The following is a 22,645-nucleotide window of genomic DNA, read 5'->3' as shown; positions in this document are numbered from 1 at the left end:
TTAGGACTAGGATGGGAATGAAAAACATTCCAGAAAACCATCGCCAGAAATCAAACTTGACTTGAAGTTTTTTAAAGATCCTTTTAATAGCATTTTCATTAATATGATTACATTATACTTTTGATTCCAAGTCACCCTCTTTAATTGTTAAATATTTAATTATTGCAATATGGCAATTTAGATATGAGCCGAGGTGGCGCAGCAGTTAGAGTGCAGTACTGCAGGCCACTTTAGCTGACTGTGTTCAGCAGATCAGCGGTTCAAATCTCACCGGCTCAAGGTTGACTCAGCCTTCCATCCTTCCGGGGTAGGTAAAATGAGGACCCAGATTGTTGGGGGCAATGTAAATATATATATATACATTGCTTACTGGTGTACACCGCTTAGAGAGTGCTTGCACTTAAAGCGGCATATAAGTCTCATAAATAAATAAATACATTCCCCACAGTCTAATTTTGAAGACATGCGAGCTGTAAGCGTCTCTCCTGTCAATGCTGCAGACTGGACAAAATGGGGGGGTGGGATGCAAAATTCCAACTTCCCTGTCATATGACGAGAACAATGCAAAGAACAACAAGAGTCTAATTAAGAGAGAATTTGGGGGAACTGTGTAAGTAGCATGTAAAAACAAAAGGAAAAAATACATTTCTTACAAACTTTTCAAAGTGACTAAGTAGTGCTAAATATAAAGGTATGAACCAAAACAAAGCACTTTATTCCCCACCTCCTTCTTTGATAGTATACTCCTATACAGTCTGACTATCATGTTTAAAAACATTTTCAGTAAAACCCAGATAGTAAGAATTATCCTCAATTTCAGGTCTTATATTAATAAGAATCGCCTAGGTCAGGGGGTCCCCAAACTGTAGCAGTAGCCTATTCACAACCGGGCTGTAAGCACATGTGCAGGCAGATGCCAGCACTCGCAGCCCCACTCATGCAAGCACCAGCACTCACAGCCCCACTCACCATGAATGGTGGGTGGCAGCAGTTGTAACCCAGGTATCAGCACCGGCATTCATAGCCTCACACGAGCAGTGGGTGCCAGCACTCACAGCCCCACTTATGCCTGCTGCTCACATAAATGAAGCTGTGTACACGTGCACAGCTGCCCCTCACACAAAACCACCCCCCCTCTGTGCTGGAAAGGTTAAAGAACACTGGCCTAGGTAATCAGGGTAAACACTTTAATTTGCCAAATAGTAAGACACATTAAATATAAATATATTTGTTATAGTTATCCATTTATTTATAAGGCCACCCAACTGAAACTGTGACTCTAGGTGCTGTGAACCTTAAAAAGTATAAAAAATACAAATATAAATACAAATTATAAAATATAAATATTCTACAACTTATAAAACATAAAGCCCTATTTGATAACTCCTTCTTTATTAAGTACTCAGAAAATTTATTTTATGTATAGTCAACCTTTTTCAAACCAGTATGATTCAATTTCCTTAAATGTGACAAAATGTTATTAATGTATAGTGCTTGTAAAATTCATTGTGCTTACATTGCCTTAATGATATCCGTTTATTGCATTTAAAAGAGAAATTGCTTATCAATCTGCAGAATTATGGTCAGCAATCATTATATAGCACTACAGGCAATCCTTGCTTATCAAGTGCTTATTCAGCAACTGTTTGAACTGAAGCCTGAAAAAGGAGATTTACAATACTCCTCAAACATACAGCCATTGCAGCATCCCATGGTCATGTGATCACAATTTAGGCATTTGACTACTGGTATGCATTTATGATAATCCAGAGTCACATAATCAACATTTGCAACCTTCACAGCTGGCTTCCAACAAGCAAAGTCAACATGGAAGTCAATAGTAAGTCAGAAGCCATGGTCATGTGACCTTGCACTTAATGACCACAGCCATAACTAATGCCCTAAGTCAGGTTTCACTTTACAACCACATTGCTCAGCAATTGTTACAATTTACAATTAGTAAGTGAGACTATTTATTTCCTCTGCAGTTTGTCATACATAATATTGTGTTTATTCAGAAAATAACAGCCTCTACATTGTTTTTATTTTAAATGAAATGCTCACTCTGTTGCTGATTAAGGAATTAGAGAAAACAAAGTATTACTGTAAAAATGCAGTGATGCTATTTCAAATGAAACCCTGAACAGAGTAAATTTATGTTACTGTTCAATGAACATATTTTCCTTTAAAATAGTTTCTCTGTATCTAGATGCAGAAAACATGACAAATATTTTTTTAAAATAATACAGTACTATACAACCAAGAAATGACACTTGAATATATGAACAAAGAACTCAATGCTTCTTGTGTTCAATAAGTTAAACAAACTTTGGTACATTACTCACCTATCTATGTAACTGCTTTCTGGTAAGATCCATTTCATGCTTAAATAGTAACAATCTTCCTTAGGCATCAATTATTTGGCTGATTTTGTTTCTTTCAACTTTGCATTTTTATTGACAAAGCAATAAAATATTTTCTGATTAATGAACTATTCCAAAGAATAAAGGTTTTTTTTTAAAAAATCTGTTGATAGATACTTCCTTATATTCTATTTGCTTTTGAATTGGTATATTAGTATCAGTTACTCTCAGTTTTCCCTTGAATACTGCTCTCAATAGTAAGAAATCATGCTCTATAATCATGGGAAATTTGGATATCTTCTACTTTATTTTTGTACAATGGCAACTTTTTGCAAGCAATGCTGTCTACCTCCCACCCAGAGGCCTTTTCTTATTAGAAAATACATCAACATTAAAATAAAAAAATTAAAATGACCTTACTTTATCCCAGTGGTTCTCAACCTGTGGGTCGGGACCCCATTTGGGGTCGAACAACCATTTCACTGGGGTTGCCAAACAACGCAGTCTGCCATTTTTTTCCCCCTTTTCCTTAGCTGTGCTACTTCCTTTTATTCTATTGGCTTTTGAAAGCCAATAGAATAGACTCTCTTGAACAGAGTCTAATTCTATTGGCTTTCAAAAGCCAATAGGAATTGTCCAGGCTGTCTCTGCCCTGCTGAGCCCGCCAAAAGTCCCATCTGCAAATGGTGCTGCACCAGTTGAGTAGTCCTCGACTACGACCAGTTGAGTAGTCCTCGACTTACGACCGGTTGGGGGTCGTGGCATTAAAAAGGTTGAGAACCACTGCTTTATCCAATAGTAACAGTGCCAATATTATACTATGATCCTCTTTTTGAGATGAAATTGTCATTTGTAGTATAGTAGGAAAAAATATTCATAAGGTTAGAGTATATAAACTGTGGTGATGCTGCACTTTAAATAGTGCTAGTTTATAATTAACTATGAATGGAAAACAATGTTTTTCTATTTTCAATATACAAAAATGGATCAAAAGGTATACACTAGACCAGCGATGGCGAAACTTTTAGTGACCGAGTGCCCAAACTGCAACCCAAAACCCACTTATGCATCGTCGGGTGCCGGGTGGGTGTGGCCCATTGGGTGGGTGTGGCCCATTGGGTGGGTGTGGCCCATTGGGTGGGCATGACTGCAGTGGTAACAGCAAACTGGTTGGGACTAAAAAGTTCAATCAATTCCAACTTTTTTTCCCACGAGAAGTTGAAATTGACTGATTGATTGAACCTTTTTTTTTGTACACGGTGGTGGAGGCTTAAAGCGAAAAGATTTTATAAAACCCAGCTGAAGGCCTAGGACTGGGGCGACGTCAACCACGCCCAAAGAGAGGGCTCTGAGTGCCGCCTCTGGCACCCATGCCATAGGTTCGCCACCACTGCACTAGATATACAATAAACTCCAAAATATTCTGTGGTAAATTAAATTGATTGGACATGACTTGGACATGACCTCTCTATAGAAGGCCTCATAGCTTACAATGCATACTGTAGCAGAACAAAAGCCATGAGGTCAAAGGAACTGTGTACAGAGCTCAGACACAGAATTTGTTAGGTCCATCACTGTCAGCTTGGCACCTCGCTGGTGTCCTGCTATCAAAGGACAAATGGGCAATAAACCTGTATGCATCTATTGTGGGAATTAGGGAGGGGGGAATGACAGCTGAGGAAGAGCGGATCAACATGGAACCAGTTCATGCCAGACATCTTCAAGGCCTTTTAAACTGAGTGGGAAAATTTACCAGCCCAAACACCTCAGCATTTCCAAAACATCTCAGCAGTATCACATTGGCTGGGTTTGGATTGGTCATGGGGGGAGGGATGGGGAATGAAGGAAAGTTTTGTATTGTTGCGTGGGAAACTCAGATTCTGCCTGACTTTATTGCAACCAGCATGTTTTAGTAAAACTACCTTTCACTTCAATCAAATGGAGTCAAGGGCTTTTCTTTCCTAAGGTATCAGACTGGTATGACAGGATTATTGCAAGGCACAGATCTGGGGAAGGCTACAATCCAGTTTCTGCTGCACTGAAGGCTCCTAAGAGCACAGTGGGCTCCATAATTCTCAAATGGTAGATGTTTGACACAGTCAGGACTCTTCGAAGAGTTGGTCGTCGATCAAACTGAGCAATTGGGGGAGAAGGGCCTTAGTAACAGAGTTGACCAAGGACCCGATGGTCACTCTGACTGAGCTCCAAAGATCCTGTGTGGAGATGTGACAGAGTTCCAAAAGAACAAATATCACTGTAGCCCTCCAACGATTTGGGCTTTATGGCTAAGTGGCTAGACTGAAGCCTCTCCTCAGTGCAAAACACATGAAAGCTCTTTTGGAAGTTCGGAAAAAAGGACCTGAAGGACTCTCAGACTGAAGAACAAGATTTTCTGGTCTGATGAAACCAAGGATTGAATTTGGCCTCAATTCTAAACATTATATCTGGAAGAAACCAGGCACTGCTCATTAGCCTCCAATAGAAGTTCATTACACACATCTTTCAATGGTGCACTTAGTATATCTTGTAAACATTTATATAACTCTGCCGGTAGCCCATCTGGTCCCGGTGTTTTTTCATTTTTTGTCTTCTTATAGTCTCTGTTAATTCCATCGTTGTTATTTTTTCATTTAACATTATTTTAAAGTTTTCTGAAATTTTTGGTATTCTTTTCGATATATTGAATCATTTTCTCCCATGAAATTTCTTCTGTATCATAGTTTCTCATAATATTCTTTAATTATCTTTTTTATTTCTTCATTTTTAAATTGTGAAGAGCCTTTTTCATCTACTAAATTATTTATCAGTTTTTTCTTCTTCTGTTTTGTAAGTTTATAGGCTAACCATCTCCCTGGTTTGTTTGCATTTTTGAAAAAAAATTGTTTTGCTCTTTTAACTTGCTGTGCCAATTTTTCTGATTCCATTAAATTTAATTTATGTTTTATTATTTCCATTTGTTTTTTCATTTTCTTTTGTGGATATATTTGTAGTCCTAATTCTAGTTTTTTAAATTCCTCCCTTAATAGTATATACTGTTGTCTTTTTTCTTTGTTTTTTTTTTTCACCATATATGTTATAGCTGCACCTCTAAAATATGCTTTGGCTGTATCCCATACATTTTGTAGTGTTGTATCTTCTTCTTCTTTTTTTTTTTTTAAAAAAAGAACTCCATTTCTCTTTTTGCTAATTGTATAAATTCTTTTTCTTTTAATATGGATTGATTAAAGTCCATCTTATTTTTTTCTGTATTCCTTTCCATGTCATTTTTAAAGGATTATGATCTGCCCATGTACCTAATTCTATTTCAATCTGCATATTAGTCCTTAATTCATGTGTCATCCAAATCATGTCAGTTCTGGACCAAGATTTATGACTATTCGAATAGAATGTATATTGTAATTTTTTGGGATTAGTTTCCCTCCAAATATCTTGTACCCCAATTTCCTCTATCATATTAAAAAAAATCTTCCACTTTTTCCTGTTTTGCTGCTTTTGTAGTCCAATGTCCCGTCTACTATTGCATTAAAGTCTCCTATTAAACAAATATTTTTTCCATTTCTGTTATTTTTCTATGGAGATTTTGATAGAATTCTTCATGTTTATTATTTGGTGCATATATTGCTACCAAAAGTGTTCATTTTTGATGTAACAATATTTCTACCATCACAATTCTTCCTTCTTCATCTGAATAAATCATTTTAGAATCTATTGTCACTTTAACATATACAGCTACTCCTCTTTTTTTCTGTTGTGCTAATGCATAATAGAATTTCCCAATTTTGGGGTATTCCAAGAGTTTATAATATTGTTTTTTTATATGTGTCTCTTGCAAACAAACTACATCAATGTTTAATTTCTGTAATTTTTTGAAATTTTTATTTCTTTTTGATGGGGAATTCAGTCCATTTATGTTTACTGAAAAAAAATCAATTTTCTTTCTCCATTTTGTTTACTTATATTTAGGTTTTGTTGATCTTATGAACTGCATCCAGGGAAACAATTGGCACTAATATTTTTAGATGCTCAAAAGGCGTTTGATAATGTTTTCTGGTAATTTATGACTCAACAACTAAAAATAATGGACTTTGGACAAAACTTTATAAATACGATTGAAACAATATATCATAAACAAACAGCAAAAATGATGGTGAATGGAGACTACACAGATAATTTTGACATAAGAAAAGGTACAAGACAAGGATGTCCACTATCTCCACTGTTATTTATCTTAACCTTGGAAGTTTTAAACAGAAATATTAGAGAAGATATAGAAATTAAAGGACTAGAAAGAAAAGGTGAAACTTATAAACTGCAAGCATTTGCAGATGACTTGGTATTTATTTTAGAACAACCTTTAGAAATGATTCTTAAATTATTGGAAAAGATAGAACAGTATAGAGCAGGGCTTTTCAACCAGTGGTACGGGTACCACCTGTGGTACATTGGCACCTGGCAGGTGGTACGCGACCATCCTAGAAAAGTGGTAGCGGGGGAGGGGAATGAGCTGAACTGGTGGCAACACTACACAAGCCTGAGCGAGAGATGGCTGGAGCTGCAAGGCTCAGCAGAAGCGCCAGGATCAGTGCTGCTTTCCAGCTGATTGGTGCTTCTTCGGGGATGTCAGGGCTCAGTGAAAACGCCAGGATCAGCGTCAGGTTCCAGCTGGAGCTTGGCGCTGACCCTGGTGCTTCTGCTGAGCACTGAAGAAGCACCAATCAGCTAGAAAGTGGCACTGATCCTGGCGCTTCTGCTGAGCCCAGAAGAAGCACCGATCAGCTGGAATGTTGCAGCATCTCCAGGGTCTTGTGATTTATATTCAGATGCTTGGCAACTGATTCATATTTATGACGGTTACAGTGTCCCAGGGTCATGTGAAGTGACCAAAACCTGCTGCAACCACCCAGCAGATGGGGGGAATAAAAACCAAACACCCCCACCCCACCCCCGCTGCCAATCCTCAACAGAAATGCTCACAACAATGAAAACCTCGGACAGGAGGAAGAGTGCCGCCGGGTGGGCAGGCAGGTGTCTTGCTCGACTGTGGCTTGGGGGGCACTTTTTTCAGTGCCATTGCAACTTCTAAGAGTCACTAAGTGAATGGTTGTAAGTTGAGGACTACCTGTACTTTATCACTTTTTTCCTTTTTTTTTGGTCAAGTTTTTGACACCTTGCTAGGGGACTGGTGGTACTTGGATATTGCCATATCCTAAAAGTGGTACAATGGGTGAAAAGGTTGAAAAGCCCTGGTATAGAGAGTTGTTGTTGTTGTTAATTGCGAAGTCGTGTCCGACCCATCGCGACCCCATGGACAACGTTCCTCCAGGTTTTCCTGTCCTCTACTATCTTCGGGAGTCCATTTAAGTTCACACCTACTGCTTCAGTGACTCCATCCAGCCATCTCATTCTCTGTCGTCCCCTTCTTCTATTGCCCTCAATCTTTCCCAGCATTAGGCCTTTTCCAGTGAGTCCTTCCTTCTCATTAGGTGGCCAAAGTATTTGAGTTTCAACTTCAGGATCTGGCCTTCTAAAGAGCAGTTAGGGTTGATCTCTTCTAGGACTGACCGGTTTGAACGCCTTGCAGTCCAAGGGACTCGCAGGAGTCTTCTCCAGCACCATAGTTCAAAGGCCTCAATTCTTTGGCGCTCAGCCTTTCTTATGGTCCAACTTTCACAGCCATACATTGCAACTGGGAAAACCATGGCCTGGACTATACGCACTTTTGTTGGCAGGGTGATGTCTCTGCTTTTTAGTATGCTGTCTAGATTTGCCATAGCTTTCCTCCCCAGGAGCAAGCGTCTTTTAATTTCTTGGCTGCAGTCCCCATCTGAGGTGATCTTGGAGCCCAGAAAAATAAAATCTGTCACTACCTCCATTTCTTCCCCATCTATTTGCCAGGAATTGAGAGGGCCGGATGCCATGATTTTGGTTTTCTTAATGTTGAGTTTCAAGCCAACTTTTGCACTCTCCTTCTTCACCCGCATCAAGAGGCTCTTTAGTTCCTCTTCACTTTCTGCCATTAGAGTGGTATCATCTGCATATCTTAGGTTGTTGATATTTCTCCCGGCAATCTTAATTCCAACTTTTGATTCATCTAGCTCTGCCTTTCTCATGATGTGCTCTGCATATAAGTTAAATAGGCAGGGCGACAGTATACAGCCTTGCCGGACTCCTTTTCCAATTTTGAACCAATCAGTGGTTCCGTGTCCAGTTCTCACTGTTGCTTCTTGACCCGCATATAGGTTTCTCAAGAGACAAATGAGATGGTCTGGTACTCCCATCTCTTTAAGAACTTGCCACAATTTGTTGTGATCCACACAATCAAAGGCTTTTGCATAGTCAATGAAGCAGAAGTAGATGTTTTTCTGGAACTCCCTAGCTTTCTCCATGATCCAGCGTATGTTGGCAATTTGATCTCTAGTTCCTCTGCCTCTTCGAAATCTTGCCTGTACTTCTGGTAGTTCTCGATCTACATACTGCTGGAGTCTAGCTTGTAGGATTTTAAGCATAACTTTACTAGCATGTGAAATGAGTGCAATGGTGCGATAGTTAGAACCAGGCATTGCCTTTCTTTGGAATTGGAATGTAAACTGACCTTTTTCAATCCTGTGGTCACTGTTGAGTTTTCCAAATTTGCTGGCAAATTGAGTGTAGCACTTTTACTGCATCGTCTTTTAAGATTTTTAATAGCTCAGCTGGAATACTGTCACCTCCACTAGCTTTGTTGTTGCTCAGATTTTCTAAGGCCCATTTCACTTCACATTCTAGGATGTCTGGTTCGAGGTCAGTGACCATCTCATTGTGGTTATCTGGGATGTTAAGCTCATTCTTACATAGTTCTTCTGTGTAGTTTTGCCATCTCTTCTTAATCTGCTAGAGAGATAGCAGGTCTCAAAAAATAAACAGAGAAAAAACTAAAGTGATAGTTAAAAATCTCACAGATAACAAAAAAAAAAGTCAGGAAAAATAGAACTATAAACAGTTAAAAAGGTTAAATACTTGGGAATATATTTAACAGCAAGATGTTCAACTATAAAAGAAGATAACTACACAAAATTATTGAACCAAATAAAATTGGACTTGGAAAAATGGAAAAACTTGCTATTGTCGATGTTAGGAAGAATTGCCACAACGAAAATGAATATATTACCAAAAATACTATTTCTATTTCAAACAATACCTATAAAACTAGAGAAAGTTTTTTTGAAGACTTAAATTCATTAATTTTGAAATTTATTTGGTAAGGAAAGAAAGCTAGAATTAAATTAAAAATACTACAAGAAACTAAGGAAAATGGAGGTTTTGGCTTGGCAGAGTGGGTTTTATATTATCAAGCATCTGTATTAACATGGGTAAAAGAATGGATAACTCTCAGAAACAAAAGGTTGTTATATTTAGAGAGACATGATTTACAACTTGGTTGGCACACTTTTTTATGGTATGGGAAAAATAAAACACATAAGTACTTTCAAAACTACTATATAAGAAATGCATTATTATTAACATGGGGAAAAATAAAATGTAAAATATATTTGAAAATTCCAGGATGGCTTTCAACAATGGAAGCATTTATACATCCAAATTTAGTTAACTTTGAGAATATATGGACATATAGAGATATTCTAAATTCTGAAGGGAATTTAAAATCTAAGCAAGAGATGGAAAATCAGGGTGTAGATCTATGATGGTGGACATACTTATTAATGTAAGTTAGATATGATAAAGATGTTAAATTGTATGGATTCTATAAAGATCAGACCTTGTTTGATCAGACAATATTAACCTCTGCTGAGAAACTAAGAAAATCTATACATTTTTATTGAATTTGAAAATGGAAGATGAACAAATTAAAAAAACAATAATATGGGCAAAGAATTTTGGATACAACAATAGAATTAGAAAAATGGCAAAACTTGTGGGAAAGAAATTATAAACTGACAATGGCAGCTTCTTATAAAGAAAATGTATATAAAATGTTTTATAGATGGCACTTGCCACCAGCAAGATTGGCAAAAATGTTTAAAAATATATCAGATAGATCTTGGAAATGTAAACATAAGTCAAGTACTTATTATCATGTATGGTGGACATGTGTTAAAGCAAAGAGGTACTGGAAAAAAAATACATACTTGGCTAGAAAAAATGTTGGGAAAATATATAGATTTTAAACCTGAACTTTTTTTATTAAGTATAATGCCAGAAAAGATTGATAAACAAACTATATATTTGATTTTACATGTGATAACAGCAGCAAGAATTCATATTTGCACAATATTAGAAAAATGAAGAAATACCATCAGAGGAAGAAATTATTAAAAAACTACTAGAACATGAGGAAATGGACAGACTAACTATGAGGTTGAAAGAAAAAGAAGAAACAGAATGCTATCAGACTTGGGACTTGTTTTATCAATGGCTAGAGAAAAGAACAAAGGATTAGGAATTAAATTTGTATTAGTGAATGATACAAATATATAAGTACTATTGAATTGTATGTAAAAAATTAATAAATTTTTACAAAAAATAATAGAACAGAACAGAACAATAGAGTTGGAAGGGACCTTATAGGTCATGTAGTTCAACTCCAGTCCAAGCAGGACATCCTACACCATTTCTGAAAGATGGCAGTCCAGTCTGTTCTTGAAAGTTTCCAGTGATGAAGGTCCCACAACTTATGAAGACAAGATGTCCCATTGGTTGATTGTTCTGTCAGAAAATTTCTCATTTCTAGGTCGAATCACCCCTTAATCAGCTTTGGTTATTCCTTGTCTGGCCTTCAGGTGCTTTGGAAAATAGGTTGACCCCCTCCTCTCTGTGACAGGCCCTCAAATATTGGAACACTGCTATCATGTCTCCCCTGGTCCTTCTCTTCACTAGACTAGCCATGCCCAGTTCCTGTAACAGTTCTTCATATGTTTTAGCCTCCAGTCCCCTAATCATCTTTGTTGCTCTTCTCTAGAGTCTCAACATCTTTTTTACAGTGTGGAGACCAAAACTGGATTCAGTATTCTAGGTGTGGTCTTACTAAGGCTTTATAGAGCGGTATTAGTATCTCACATGATCTTGATTGAATCCCTGTTAATGCAACTTAGGATTGCATTGGTTTTGGCTGCCACCGCACTGTTGGCTCATATTTAATTGATTGTCCACTAAGATGCCAAGATTTCTCACAGTTACCGCTATTAAATCTGGTTTCACCCAATCTATATGTGTACTTTTGACTTTTCTTGCTTAAGTGTTAAGACTTTACTTTTCTCTACACTGAATTTCATTTTGTTAGATAGGGCCCAGTGTTCAAGTCGGTCAAGCTTAGTATCATCTGCAAATTCGGTAAGTTCCCCTTCTCTTCCCTCATCTAAAATGTTTATGAAGATGTTGAAGAGTACTGGGCCTAGGACTGAGCCTTATGGTACCCCACTGCTTATCTCCATCTAGACGTAGTACTATTAATAACTACTCATTGAGTATGGTTTGTCAGCCAATTACAAATCCATCTGATAGTGATACTATCTATCCCACTTTTTTCTAGCTTACTAAGAAGTAGGTTGTAGTCTAGTTTGTCGAATGCCTTGCTGAAGTCTAAGTATACTATGTCCACAGCATTTCGCTGGTCTACTAATTTAGTCACTTTGTCAAAGAATGAAATAAAGGTTTGGCATGATCTGTTTTTAACAAGCCTGTGCTGACTTTAGTTATTACTTTACTTGTTTCTAGATGTTCGCAATCTGTTTTCTCATTAGCTTTTCCAACATGTTCCCGGGTATTGATCTTAGGCTGATTGGTCTGTAGTTTCCTGGGTCTGTTTTTTTCCTTTTTTGAAGATGAAGAACTACCACTGGTAGTTTCCCAGTGCTCCAAGATTTTTGAAATATATGGTACAGTGGTTCTGAGATGATATCTGCCAGCTCCTTTAGAACTTTGGGATGTAAGCCATCAGGTCCCAGTGATTTATATTCATCAAGATCAGACAGATGTTCTCTTACCATATTTTTTTTTTGCTTAGTTTAACTTTTATTTCTAGTCTGTCTTTTACAGTTATGTTTTTGGTAGGTTGGACTATAGTTTCTTTTTGCATGAAAACCTATGCAAAGAATGAGTTAAGCAGCTCTGCTTTCTCTCTGCTGGTGTTATTTCCTTGCTGTTTTCTCTCTTTAGTGTTTGATTTTTTTTCTTGTTGTTTATATGCTGAAAGAATTTTTTTTATTATCTTTGACTTTTGTTGCAAGTCTTTGTTCATTCTGAGTCTTTGCTTTCTTGACTTTGTCTTTGCAGATTCTGGCTATCTGCTGATATTCTGCCTTAGTTATATGTCCCTCCATTTTTTGTAATTGAGAGGATTTGCAAGGAATGGCAGAAAAAAACCCAATCTGGATGTGCAAAGCTTGTCACATCATATCCAAAAAGACTCGACGCTGTAATTGCTTCCAAAGGTGCTTCAACAAAATACTGAGTGAATATGTCAACGCTGCTAATACTGAATATTCTTGCTTTGACAAAATATGCAGAACTGTCTGGTATTTTTAGAGTTAATTCAGATGACAGAGAAAGGGGAGAATTATAAGGAAAGCCTGGGAAAAGGAACGGAAGTGAATCTTTGCCCTCCAGGTTAATTGGAAAATGTGAATCATGACTCCAAAATAGGGGAGGGGAAATGCCTGTAATGTTATGTGCAAAAGAAGGGAAATTCAGATCTTGGCATCCACCATGCTGACCCCCCTCTACACTAATAAAAAGGCTTTTTTAGGTTAAACCATGCCTGAAAGTTCTTTGAAGTGTTTCATTAGTCAGACACATGAAATCATGCCAAGATCCACAAATTTTTTAAACCAATTAAGAGGTCCTGGGCCTCGGTCACTATTCCTAAACTAAAGGTGATAGACTGACAAAGATCCGGGGAAGATCTCATTATGGAAGGAGAAAGGTGGCTTGAGTCCAGCACCTCAGCAGCAGCAGGCTCCCCAGGCAGTGGAGCGGCAGGCAGGCAGCCAGCCAGCGGAGAATGAACTCTGGCAGATCTCCCAGCTGGGAGCAAAGATTTCAAAAGCAGAATGGAGAGACAATGAAGTTTTGGGTGAATCACTGGAAAAATTTCAAAACCCAGAGGTGAAAAGCAGAAATCAATTCCTGGAGAGAGGGAAATCCAGTCTGAGGCATCTGCAGCAATGAGTGGATTAGGTTCCCCAGCAGATGGATGGTCAGCAATAGCAGGTAGAATAGAGGGGTGGCCTGAACAATCCCTAATCCATCACTTCATTGAGGGATTAGACAATCACCCCTCTCAGGCCTGCATCTATCGAGCCATACCTGATCAGGTGCAAGAATGGTACCAGGCAGCAGTGAAGCTACACGTTCAACTTGCCCGCTATAAGAAGCCTCCCCCACCTGAATCCAAGCAGCCGCCAAAGCAACCTGGACAGCAATCACCCCCACGAAAACCTCCAACTACTGCGATGGCTGAGAGACCCAGACCACCAGCAGGCCCGTCAAATAAGTATTTTCGGTGTGGACAAGAGGGACATTGAGTGGCAAATTGTCCAGTCCCCTACCCCCGACTGCAGAGCAGACCAGAACCAGCGACGAGAAAGAAACCTATTCAGCGGCTAACAAGAGAAAAATCCAACCGGGTCACACAAGAACCTGTTGCCCAAATTACACCCCCACAAAGGAGGACACCAGGACTCCGGGTGGACCTGCCCCTGCTCTACCTTCTTTTGACAGCCACGATGAAGGAGAGAACGACCCGATGGTGAGTCGACAAATCCCGCCTTTTTCACTGGCCGCCAAACTTATAATCCCTAAGTCTGGGGCACAAATGGACTTAAACATGCTAATTGATTTTGGATGTACCCGCTGCATTATTAGTCTACCGTTTGCCATGAAAATGGGCATACAGACAAAACAGCTTTCCAAACCTGTGAGGTTTGAGCAAGCCGATGGCTCCCTGATGGGCGGGACTCTTGTCACACAAGTAACTGAGCCCTTACGCCTAGAAATAGGGGCACACTGGGAGTTTATTTATTTCCTAGTGGCTCCAAAAATGACCGAGACTGGTTGGACAAATGGAAGAAAGGAATGAGAACTGTGAAACTACCTATAGGGCCTAAACCTCCCGCTGATTCAACCGATGTTGCAAGACATCTTAGGTCTCCCAATGAGCGAGCGCACATAGCTGTCTCACCGCGGTCAAGTGAACCACTCATTCCCAATGAATACCGGGACCTGACAGAGGCATTTAGTGAAAAAGAATGCGATGCCTTGCCCCCTCACAGACCCAGTGACTGCTCCATCGAACTGGTGCCAGGAGCCAAACTCCCACGCCCGAAAATGTATGTATGTCCCCCCTCGAAATGGAGGAGATGCAGCGATATGTGAAAAAAAACCTAGCGAGGGGGTTCATTGACCGGGTCAAATCTATTGTGGGAGCTCCTGTGTTGTTTAAAGAGAAAAAAAGATGGATCACTTCATTTCTGCGTAGACTATAAGGGTCTCAATGCTGTGAGTGTGGAAAATAAATATCCCCTCCCCCTCCTAAAGGACTTATTAACCCATCTGGCTAAGGGGAGTGTCTTCACTAAATTAACCTGAGAGAGGCATATTACCGGGTGAGAATAAAAGAGGGAGATGAGTGGAAAACTGCCTTCAACTGTCCTATGGGAAACTATCAGTTCAAAGTCATGCCATTTAGACTACAGGGGGCCCCAGCCGTATTTATGCAATTGATTAATGAGGTCCTACATGATCACTTGTACAAAGGGGTTTTGGTGTATCTTGATGATATCCTGATATATAGCACGAGTATGACTGATCACATAAAGCTGGTGAGAGAAGTGTTAAAGAAACTATTGAATGCCAAGCTTTATGCCAAATCGTCGAAATGTGAATTTCACCAGACCTGATTATATTATCTTGGCTACAGAATTTCCAACCAGGGCATTGAAATGTATCCAGCCAAGGTGAAAGCTATAATCGAATGGCAGCCCCCAAAAACTCGCAAACAGCTCCAGAGCTTTCTGAGTTTTGCTAACATTTATCATCAATTCATCCCCTCTTTTGCCGAGATTGCCCTACCCCTTACAGAACTACTCAAAACAGGCAAAGGAGGAGAGAAGCCACGACCGGGCCAACCATTAGCATGGACGATGGGCTGTCAAACAGCTTTTGAAAATTTAAAGAGACTATTTGCTGCTGAACCAGTCCTAAAGCACCCCTGCCCAGGAGAGCCCTTTGTGATACAAGCCGATGCCAGCGATGTGGCAGTTGGAGCTGTGTTACTACAAAAGAACAAAAGTGGGGTCCTGCAACCCTACGCCTACACCTCTAAGAAATTTACTGAAAGCGAGCGGAGATGGGCAATCTGGGAGAAAGAGGCCTTCGCGATTTGGTGGGCACTATTAAACTGGCGACACTATCTAGAAGGAAGCAAGGTGCCATTTGAAGTATGGACAGATCACAAAAATCTAGAAGCACTGAAAACTCCCCGCAAATTGTCCCCAAAGCAAGTGCGGTGGGCACAGTACTTTAACCACTTCAACTTCACTCTAAAGTACATACCAGGAAGAAAAAACTTCCTAGCTGATGCGCTATCCCAGTTACCCCAATACAAAAGCGAACGGGAGGAAGTTAACGAGGCATTTATCCCCAATCTACAAACTGCCGCTCAACTTACGCCTCATAAGGTCCCCAATCCTAATGATCCTGGGGTAAAGAAAATAAAATGAGAGCTCCTCGCCGATCAATGGTTCAAAGATAATCAACCCTCCCTAACGTGCAGAGATGGCTTGGCTTACAAAGGAGGGAAACTATTTTTGCCAGAAGCCCTCCGTCTTAATGCTCTCAAACACAGCCATGATGTAAATCAGGCTGGACACTTTGGATATTTGAAAACCCTACACCTCACCCACCGGCAATTTTGGTGGCCGGGGCTGAAAAGGGATGTGGAAAACTATGTAAAAAGTTGTACTGTATGTGCCACAATGAAAAGAATCCCAGGGAAAACTCCTGGGTTACTGCAACCCGTGGCAGACCCTTCTCAACCATGGGAAGAAATAGCTATGGACTTTATAGTAGACCTACCTGAAAGTAGAGGAAATACTGTCATCTGGACTGTGATAGACCTGTTTTCGAAGCAGGCTCATTTCATCGCCTGCAAAGCACTCCCATCTGCCCAATGACTGACCAAATTGTTCCTGAAACATATCTACCAGCTGCAAGGTGCCCCTAAGCGAATAATTTCGGACAGGGGGGTGCAGTTCACAGCGAAGATTTGGAGGAGTTTTCTTAAATTAATTGAATCATCTCAAGGTTTATCATCTGCTTTTCATCCTGCCACCAATGGGGCTGCAGAATCCAATGGGGCTGCAGAATGGTGGAGCAATATCTTAGATCAGTGATTCTCAACCTTTTTAATGCCGTGACCCCAACTGGTCGTAAGTCGAGAACTACCCAACCGGTCGTAAGTCGATGACTACCCAACCGGTCATAAGTCGAGGACTTTCCCTGCCTGGGAGCACCGCACATGCGTGGTGCCGCCCCCTGAGCCGGCCAAGGCTTTGCTGGCAAGCGGCAGAGATGGCGCAGGCCGATCACTGGCTGGGCCACCAGCCCAAGGGAGGTAAGGCACCTGCCGGGCCCCACGCGCGCCAGCAACCCTCCCTGCGCCCGCCGGCCTCTCACCTCTGACCCCTGGCCCTCTTTTACTTACATTTTTAGTAGTTGCTCAGCAGGGAGGGGTGGAAACTTTCAGACAGCTCACCTTCGCTGCAGACAACTTGCAGCACCATTTGCAGAATGGGACTTTTGGCGGGCTCAGCAGGGCAGAGACAGCCTGGACAATTCCTGTTGGCTTTCAAAAGCCAATAGAATAAAAGGGAGTAGCACAGCTAAGGAAAAGGGGGGAAAATGGCGGACTGTGTTGTTTGGCGACCCCCGTGAAATGGTCGTTTGACCCCAAATGTGGTCCTGACCCCCAGGTTGAGAACCACTGTCTTAGATGCTGTTTCTTACCAGCAGACGAACTGGACTGACCTCCTCCCTTTTGCGGAGGTGGCATACAATAATTCTGTGCACAGCAGCACCGGCTACACACCTTTCAGAGTGGCCACAGGAAAAGAGTTCAGCCCAATACCTGAATACCCTCAGGTGCTCTCTGCTTCCCAGACATTTGGTGGGAAGAAGTTTGGAGAAACACAAAAACTGCTTTAAAAAACTTTTGAAACCTATAAAAAGCAGGCTGATAGAAAGAGGGCTCCCCAAAGAACATTCCAAGTTGGGGAAAGGTTTATTTGTCAACTAAATATTTATGCCTCAAATTTCCCAGCAAGAAATTGGGACCAAAATTCTTGGGGCCTTTCCCCATTGTAAGGATCATCAATCTGGTCACCATAGAACTAAAACTCCCTAGACTTTTAGGGAGAATTCACCCAGTCTTCCACTGCAGCTTGTTGAAACCTTATCGGGGCTTCACTTTGAGACCTCTCCCGAAGAAGGCACCTGGGCCCCTCGTAGTTGTGGGACAGACCCACTATGAAGTGAAACGTATTCTTGACTCTAGAATTTTTAAAGGGAAATTGCAGTACCTAGTATAATGGAAGGGATACCCGTTGTCTGAAACTACCTGGGTGAAATCCAATGAGGTGAAAGCTGACAGGCTCGTCAAAAGGTTTCATGCGAAATACCTTAACAAACCGAGAACTAGTCATTAACATATGCTTTTGTTTACATTACAGGATCTGTCCTTTTTGTAAGGGGGGCGGATGTCAACATTGCTAATATTGAATATTCTTGCTTTGACAAAATATGCAGAACTATCTGGTATTTTTAGAGTTAATTCAGATGACAGAGAAAGGGGAGGAGAATTATAAGGAAAGCCCGGGAAAAGGAACGGAAGTGAATCTTTGCCCTCCAGATTGTGAATCATGACCCCAAAATAGGGGAGGGGAAATGCCAGTAATGTTATGTGCAAAGGAAGGGAAATTCAGATCTTGGCATCCACCATGCCATGCTGACCCCCCCCCCTCTACACTAATAAAAAGGCTTTTTAGGTTAAACCATGCCTGAAAGTTCTTTTAAGTGTTTTATTAGTCAATCACATGACAGAATACTTATGCCAATGTGATATTTCATTTTTTTTGTTTTGTTATGACCCAGGTGGTCAATGCAAAACAAGCCTCTAAAGCAGTGATGGCGAACCTTTTAGAGATCGAGTGCTCAAAAACTGCCCCAATCCCCTGCCCCACTCCCACTCCACTTCACCCCTGCCCCATCCCCACCCATCCGCAGGGCCACCCACCACTTCCATGGCCCAATTGTCCAGGTGGCCCAGCAGCACCAATGCAGTCACGCCCTCCATTCATGCCCAGCAGCATCTGTTTGTGACTGGGCGCAAGGGCGGAGTCTTGTCCCCACTGCCTGGCTGCCATATCCTTGGCTGCACTGCTCCAGGCGGGCCATGCCTGGGGCAACTCTCCTCTGGGGGGGCTGCTGGTATGGAGGGGGCTGCGGGGGAGGTGGGGCTGGAGCAACGGCACGTGTGCCCATAGAGAGGGTTCCGAGTGCCACCTGTGGCACTTGTGCCATAGGTTCGCCACCACTGTTCTAAAGAGTTCTTTATTTCTCTGTTTAAAAGTTCCAGCCAATGACCTTTCAACAACAAGTAAGACTCCATCCTCAGGCTATCTTGAAGGCAGCCACCCTCAATCCAACCCCCCCCCAAAAAAAACAACAGTCCCTATAGTACTAAGAAAGTCCACAGAGTAGGAGCACGCTCACAGAGCAAGGTCCAGGGTTCCAAGTCCAAACCACCAGGTCCAGGCACAAGACCAGGGCAGTCCTAAGGCAAGAAAGAGGTTCCAGAAAAGAAGCAGTTCCAAAGCCCCAGTGAAGCAAAGGCCAAACGTAGCTACTAGAGAAGGGCAAGGTCGAAAACAAAATCTACAGCAACTGGTACGAATAAAAGCTGGAGGAATGTAAACTAAAGCAAACAATTGTTCCTGGCAAAGACTAACTCCCTGTGGCTTCTCCTTAAGTTACTCCCTTCCAGGTGTTCTTTGTGAGGAGGGATGGGCGACCTCCTCCTGAGTAGCCTTGCAGCCCTTCTCTGGGCTTTCCTACATTCCACTCTCCCTGCCCTTGGATTGAGGGCAGCTGGAGCAGGCAGCTGTTCGTCAGAGGAGATTAGCTGCCTACCTGCACCACTGCTGGTCAGTAGCTGATCCTCCCCTTGTCTGTGTAAGCAGGCAGCTCTCCGCTTGGTCGACCACCTCTCCCAGTGCCTGAGGAACCTGGAACAGCATCATCCTCAGCCCCTGGCGTACCTTCCCTGTTGGATGGTCCCAGCTCTAACTCCTCCTCCAAACCAGCCTCTGAGGGGGCCATGACATTAATAAATTTACAGACATTTCTAAAATTTGGTTTTCACTTTGTCATTATGGGGTATTAAGTGTAGATTAATGAAGAAAAAAATGAATTTCAACAACTGTAGAATCAGGCTGTAGCATAACAAAATTGACAGGGATCTGAATACTTTCTGAATGCACTGTAGCTTGGGAGACTGCTGACAAAGTATAACTGCAACTGAAATGCCTAATACTATTATGTATTAATGTAGTACATTTGGCATGTTTATACATTACACATATTTACTTTTATTTTGTAATTTAAATCTATTTTTATAATTGTTCTTATCTGTATGTATTATTACATAATAAAATATGTGTTATTATTACTCTGCCGCTCAGAGTCACTTGTAAGATGGATGGCATATAATTCTAAAAAATAAATAAATTTGTTACTTTGAATTTGCTGCATTTATAGTTGCCTTCTCAGTCAATTTGGGTTTTTTTTTCCAAACCTGAATATCTTAACATAAATACTGGGAAACAATCCATTTGAAACCTCTTTCCAACATGCATTATGCCTGTCAGATCTAGATTAATATCTAATCTTCCTTTGCCACTTCTCTTTATCTGGATGTGCACATAATAAGATGATCATATTTACATTTTTGTCACAAATGTTTTATTTATAATTTAAATATAAGTATTACTATGTGAAGCATTTAATCAAAATAGTTACCTTTACTGTTCAGTGTAAATCATAATTAAATAACTGCCAAAAAATATGTATTACTACTGAAGATATATTGCCAGATATGCATTTTAAAGCTTATACTGTTTTATTGTGATATGGAATATACTTAATATGTTCAAAAGGAAGTTATAATCACATTATTCTTATACATTACATAAACATTTATTAAATTTCACTACCTTCAACTTGTTTTCAGTGAAATGAAACCTTTGCATGCCCATTTTTAAAAATTACATTGAAACCTTATGTATTTCTACTATACACTAGTAAGTCAGAGGAAGAAGACAACAACATAACATACAGAATTTAAACTTCTTATAAATATTTTGTATTAAATTAGCCTTTGGGTCATTCCATGTCAAGTAGACAGACAAAGCTAATTATTACTCTGTATGCACATTGTTTCTTCAATGATGATACACAGTGACTTTTCTTGTTTTTTTCTTAAAGTCTGCAAATCCCTGGCTGGTAACCTTGCCTCACTATTGGGAATTATCCCCTAGGTCAGGCATGTCAAACTCGCGATGTCACGTGACATCGTGTGACGTATCGCAACTTTTTCCCCCATTGTCGACAATGGGGTAGGTGCGGTTTTGGTGTGACACATCCAGCCCATGGGCCAGCAGTTTGACATGCCTAGGTGATCGAGTTGCCAATTTTGCTAAACTGACAGTAGCTTAGTCACCATAACCAATACAAGGTAATTAATATACCACAGTTTTGCAACACCCTTGATGATTGATTTATGAATTTATGTCTTAATGAAATACTGAAAGCATAGCCAGCACAATAAATTCAACTGAACTGTGAAATTTTACACCTCTAGCTCATTTATGTCATACAGTCTGGTGGTAAATGTAACTTTTTTTTAACACAGAGCACCCATGCATGCAAATTATGCATGCCTTGGGGCCTTAATTCTGACCAAACAAGGCTGGATCCAAAGTAAAGCATTGGTTAGTTTTGTAGCAGAAATGACTCTTTCAAATGACATAAAAACAAATTAAAAACTACAAAATGGAGATACTTGCATCCAAAACAGGGTGAAAATTTGCATAAAACAGTAACATCACGTATTTATGTACGTGTCTTTCCAGTTAGTTGGTTGCAAAGACTTTTACTGCAAATCCTGGACGTATGGTATGGCTGGAACTACTGGTCCAGTTATGTCTTCAATCAAAGCATAAGGATCAAAACAGGCAATAAATTTCTTTCATGAAATGTTTCATTTACGTTGCTGATCTATAACAAGGGAGGCAAAATTATATTATGCTTCAAACTCTGCATAGGAATTTAGACCAGGATGTGTGTTAACTCACAAAGTTTCAGCCCTCTGACGGCTTTTATTGGGCTACAGTACCTGCACAAAGTGGCCACTTTGTGTCACCCAGAGCATAGTATACCTCTAGCTTTGATCCAATAAAGATTCATCTGAAAAATTTGGCATGGTCTTGCTTCAGAACATAGAAAGCAGCTAAACATTTTTTTGTTCAATTTGGAAGAAGCAGAGTATGGACAATTTTCAAAACTGGTCTACTTGACGTGGAATCGCCCTTATTTCACTATAAACACTAATTAAAAGTGTTTATTTTAGCAGGATTACACAATAGAAAAGAGATTTCCTTCTACAGCAGGAATATTTTATATTTAAAAAACGATTTGTCAAAAGAATTTAAAAGATTCAATATAGTAATGTAAAAATTAACAACATATGGTTTCATTTAAATAGGATACCAAAAAGCAGATATGTGCTTGTTATATCTTGACTTTTCCTTCAAGAGGTTAAGATGTGATGTATAGCAGCACTCCCTTCTATTTTTTCCCCACAATTACCAAAACGTTAGGTTGGACTATGAGAGGGAGATTGGCTCAATCACCCAATGAACTTTCATGGTTCACGGGTGAAACTCCATCTGGATCTCCCAATGTTAATACAATATATTGGCAACTGTACCACAATGGTTATAGGAAGTATTAACATATTCATAAAAAATAGATCAGGAGGATAAAGTGGATACTTTCAGATATAGTATATTACAATTTCCACAATCTCTTGCCATTGGCTATTCAAATGTAAGGGTACCATGCTGCTAGTTCTGGAATAGTTTGTTTTATCCTACATTTAATCATCATATCTATTGAAATAATGAATGCTAATATTTTTAATTTGTATATTCCACATTACTTTCAGAAGCATC

The 22,645-nt window shown here is 40.1% G+C and overlaps 1 protein-coding gene across 6 annotated transcripts in view; it reads right to left on the bottom strand.

The window, feature by feature from the left end:
* The window catches only part of RAB9A (RAB9A, member RAS oncogene family), an 87,551-nt gene that overhangs the window by 1,527 nt on the left and 63,379 nt on the right, over nucleotides 1–22,645 (bottom strand). The window lies entirely within an intron of this gene.

This window comes from Crotalus tigris, unplaced genomic scaffold (assembly GCF_016545835.1).
Source record: "Crotalus tigris isolate CLP2741 ecotype Arizona unplaced genomic scaffold, ASM1654583v1 scf7180000017740.2609645, whole genome shotgun sequence".
Taxonomy (NCBI): Eukaryota; Metazoa; Chordata; class Lepidosauria; order Squamata; family Viperidae; genus Crotalus; species Crotalus tigris.
This window is presented reverse-complemented; position numbering and strand designations above follow the sequence as displayed.